This window comes from Nicotiana tomentosiformis, chromosome 4, assembly GCF_000390325.3.
Source record: "Nicotiana tomentosiformis chromosome 4, ASM39032v3, whole genome shotgun sequence".
Taxonomy (NCBI): Eukaryota; Viridiplantae; Streptophyta; class Magnoliopsida; order Solanales; family Solanaceae; genus Nicotiana; species Nicotiana tomentosiformis.
Genome location: NC_090815.1, coordinates 36,317,985 through 36,323,461, shown reverse-complemented (window position 1 = coordinate 36,323,461; position 5,477 = coordinate 36,317,985).

Below are 5,477 nucleotides of genomic sequence, written 5' to 3'. Positions count from 1 at the left end.
ACTAGATAAAAAGGTAGATAAGCATCTCAACTATCTCAAAAATGAAGAATGCAAGCTCTCAAAGTATTCCCCAAGATCTATATAGTACGCTCAAATTACCCATCTGCCGGCGGATAAAGTGCATTACAAAGATTCACTCGTGTACCCGATGCTTCTTGGAAAGATTTTCAAAAGCATAAAGTAAATTGTGATCCTCTATCACAGACGGTGGACAATATAACCCCATGGAGTCGGACAATTTTCATTCATGTATATCTCACTGTAAGAAAGTTTTAACTAGCAAGAAGTGTGCCTACTATGTAACCAATTTACACTTTTCCAAGTATAATTATAACCTCTAATTGTTTGAGGTTGTTCTGCAATAAAATTCAGTATAATTCTATTACATTTCTTCTTTGGAATCTCAAGTTGTCGTAGCGGCCCCCAAGTCGCAAATATTTGCCTTGACATGCTAAGAAGTCAAATAGTCAAAACAAGTTTAAAGAAATCGTTTTCTTGTCTTTCTTTTCACAATTATAATTTTCTTCTAGTCATGGTACATCTTATTGGACCCCGAATGTACATTGTATCTAGAGTTGTGAGCTCCTCAAGAATAATTCATATTAACCCATCTATATTTGGTACACATAACCGGTTACCTAGTCGAAGAATACCTTGACTATCAAATAGTCATATCCTTTTTTTTTTTCTAGTTAGGACGTCATCTCGATATTTACATAATCGCTCATCTTCATATTTAGTAAATTTAATATGTTATACTAGTGAAGTCTTAGCTTTAATATAAGCCAACAATATCTCTAAATTCTCCATTACTAAATTTAATACATGTACACTTTAGTCTCTACATATCTTTAGTCAAAGGTCTTTTGGCAGAATTTATGTGCCAAACTGGCAATAGATTTTTTTTTGGCTCAATGAATCAGTCACAGCATTAGGCTTTCTATGATGATACCAAATGGAAAAAAAAAAAAGAAAAAAAAACCATAGTCATTGAGCAATTCCATCCACTGAGATGCCGAAGATTGAGATCTCTCTGTTGAAAGATATACTTCAAGCTCTTATGGTCAGTATAAATATCACAAATTTCCCAGTATTAGTAATGCCTAACACCTTTAATGCCAAAATCACTGCAATCAACTCCAAATCGTGAGTATGATAGTTTTCTGTGCTTCTCAAATGTCTTAAAACATAAGCTATAACATGATCATTTGCATGAGAATACATTCTAATCCTACCTTTGAAGTATCACAAAACATCATAAATCCTCTAGAGCCTATTGGAATAAGGCTAACATTGGTGTGATTGTTAAACATGCCTTGGGCTTCTGGAATCTCGTTGTACATTCCTCCTACTGAAATTTAGTGATTTTCTATGTTAACTTGGTGAGCGGTGGTGCTATTATAGAGAAATCCTACACAAATGCCTATAGTATCCTGGCAAGCCACAAAAGAAAAAGTCAATCTCTATAGGAGAAATGGGTCTTGGCAATTTATGAATTGCTTCTATCTTCTCAGAATCTACCATCTTTTCATCCTTAGATACCATGTGTCCTATGAATACCACCGAGTCTAGCTAAAATTTTCAATTGAAGAACTTGGTAAAAAAAAATTGATTTTCCGGAGCATCTTTAATATATTTTTCAAGTGATTCTCGTGCTCTTCCTGGCTACGAGAATATACTAGAATATAGTAAGTAAAAACTATGAAATGTTTTTTTTCCAGAAACAATTTTGAACACCATATCCATTACATACATCAATGCAGTTGGAGCATTAGTCAATCTAAAAGCCATCACAAGTAACTCATAATGTTTGGACAGGGTACTAGAGGCAAACATCGAAATATCTCCCTTTCTTATTCTAAACTGATGATGACTAGACTAAAGATCAATGGCTCATTGTATGTGATCAAACAAGTTATCTATACAAGACAATGGGTATTTATTACGTAGTGTTATCTTATTTAATTATCTATAGTTGATGCACATTCTTAAGGACTTATCCCCTTAATTGTTTTTTTCTCAAACATATTGGTGTACCCAATGGCGCAACACTCGATATTATAAACTCGTATCTAGTAGGTCTCGCAATTTTTCATTAGCTCTCTCGACTCGTTGGTGCCATATGATATGGTTCACGTGTCAGGTGTCAAATCAATACCGAAGTCTATTTCTCATATTGGAGGTAGTCCTGGTAAATCCTTAGGAATACATTAGACAATCTCTCACTATTATACCTTTTTTTTTCAAACTAAATTTCATATATCTTGGATCTGTTTAGGTAAGTTACGAGACCATAACCACTCTTATTCAATAATTGTAGAGCCTTCTTAAATGATATAACCTCGACTATCACTCGGATATGATTCTTTATTTTATTTTTTTTTACAATTAGGTTTGCTAGATATGTATCTAACTACCTATGCATGATAATAAAAAGTAATATAATAAGATAATTACCAATCACACATATAATCACGTCAAAATTAACAAGGTCAAGTACAATTGGGAAAGATAGGGTATTCTCTCTCAACTTGAATAAAAATAAGCTTAATACAAAGTTTCAACTATACGAGATTCTTCATAAATGTAGCAATTATTAAAGGATCTCATAATATATCAGGATGTTAGCAATTATTAAAGGATCTCATAATATCTCAGGATGTTATTTATCTAATTCTTCGTCCCATATAAGAAAAATAAATTCACAAGCGAGATTTTCTAGTCTTTACCTTCTTAAATAAATTCTTATTTGCATGACAATCATATCCAGTTCTTAATTTTATTTTTCCTACTAAATTCAACTTCCACATAATAGGCCAGAGTCTTCGTATGTGAGAGTATTGCCTTGTTTAAATGGTTAACCAACTATTAGACAAGCCACTAAACCTAAGGCATCACGTACCTAGCTAACTGATAAAGTCTGGTGTCACACGTCAGTACATCCATCGTCTGAATTAATTTCTTAAGTACCTATTAAGTTTGCACTTTCGACTATCGAGAAGGAACGAATCATTAAAAGTTTACTAAACTTATTTCTAAGTCATTTGTGTCACTCCTAACCGTGTCCCTAAGAAAATGTTTCCATTCCATATATTCGTCATATACTCCAATCGAGAAGTTGCTAGATCAATAGGCATCTCGCTGGAATATTATGGAGCTCATAATGCTTTAAGTATATCATCAAGAACCTCTGAGGATCCTCTACATTAACAGAAAATGGTAAACTTAGTGGCTTCAAATTTAGGGACTCTATTAGTGAAGTATCTTGGTTCCCAATTTAGTCTAAATGCATTAGGCTTCTAGAGCCCTTTGTTGTTGCACATTCTTCTATCGTCTATCCAATATATCCTTCAAAACCTCAATTTACCTTGCATAAAGGTAAGTACTTTTGTAATGGTACTCTCCTGGTGCTATAGTGGTGGACTCATACTAATTCAAGAATAGACTCTATTACACATCTTAATGGTAAGACTCTCACTATGGAAAAATTGGCCTTGTCTACTACTTTTGTCACTTTTCGTTGTTAGGAGACGATTACCTATCTAGTGGCAACATTTGATGTCTTTGACCTCTAACCAAATTCTATTATCGGGTGATTAATCTGAGTAATATAGGAAAAGGATAACGGTGACAGATACAGTTATTTGACCCTAATCGCCACACACGCACGGAAGAATAAGAAAGAAAGGCAAGACACATCCTATCACGCCCTTGCAGAATCACGATTATGGGAATGGCCGACTACATAACCGTAATTGATATTCTACTACCGACGTATGCTCCATTAGTCACATGAATAACTTAGGGCTCCGATACCAACTCTGTCACGACCCGATTTAGGATCATGATCGGCGCTTGGGAGTAACTGCCCCCAAGAAAGCCTCATCGGTATTTTACAGAAACTCGGACAGAGTTTTCCCCTATTTTAGGACGATCCAAACTCTTTCCTGTCTCATAAACAAATAACAGTCAACCAATATTCACCTAAACCTGTCATAATCTTCATCAACTAACAAAAATAATGAGTTTTCACCAACATTACCAACCTTACCAACATTATAATACTAAACCCATCTAAAAATAATATGGAAAGAAAGTGCAATACTAATAACTAATCTAATATAACGAATGAATACTCATGACACTAATAAAAATGACTATAGAGCGATTCTAAGAGTTTCGAGAAACAGACTATAACAAATAAATAACAATCTTTGCCCACGCGAATAAATGCGGGGCTCACCAGAAATTGTCAACCCGTGTACTATAATTAACGGAATCCTTGCCTGCATCTACTGTTGTCTCTGTAACAACAATAGTGGGGAGTGAGTCTCTAGCTCAGTGAGTAATAATACTTAACCACAACCGTTTTTAATGGGGACAAGTTAGAAAATATGGTAGTATAGTATAGAGAAAATATCATAAGAATGCCCTTTTAGAAACAATAAATAATAATCAGTCTCATCATGTGTTTCTTGTAACAGGAATCAATTGAACAATTCGGTAATAAACTCGGTAAGCAATGTTTCATAGAAAATCTTTATATTTGGGAGGTTTCAATGAATGGATCATGTAATCAGTATAACTTTGGATTTCTTCGCAAGAAGTCAAATATAACAGTAGTCCCTACTCGAGGGAAATCAGTAACAGTATTCTAGTTCTACCTTCCTGCTAGCGAGGACCGTAACAGTAATCGGTAATTACAAGGTGCACCAGGTCTAACGAACCTGCTGTTAGCTACGGGATCCTTCAATTTCTACTCTCATTTATACTTGTCTATGTAATCCGTATATACTCGTAGAAAAATATTTTAAAATAATATAGGGCATTTCGGTTCTTATCAAATCATTTAATTTCATTTCGATAACAGTAAATTCAAGTAACGGTAAAACAGATCTAGTGACAATAGGAATATTCAAAATTACGGTAATCATCTCAAATAACTATTTCGGTATCATATCGAGGAAAAGGTTTGTCCCACATGCAACTCAAAATAATCAGTAACATATTCATATTAAAAATCATGTATAAATCATGTAACTTATGAAAATACAAATTACGATAAGATTACTACTCACTGTATTCTTGTCCATGAGAATTCTTTCAATCAATCTATAATCACATCATATCGGGCTCGTGTTAATTTCCTTGTGCATGCTAATTCATAACTAGATTAGAATACTAAACCCTCGGGGTTCATATTTGAAACTTAATTCGTCAAATTTTATTTAACCATGCTATGAGAAATTCAACTAATTCATAATTTAGCTTAACCATATTATATAAAAGTCAAATTCATGGTCATGAGTTAGAGAACTACCTTTCAAAGTTTGATTCTTTATATATTTGTTTCCCTGCGTGAGGCGTTACTGAAGAAGAGCCAAGAATTTCCTTGTTTCCTTTATTTTCAAATTCTTGCTGCCAAAATTCCTTTTTTCCAATCTCCGTTCAATCACGTCTCCTCTAATTGCAAGAAA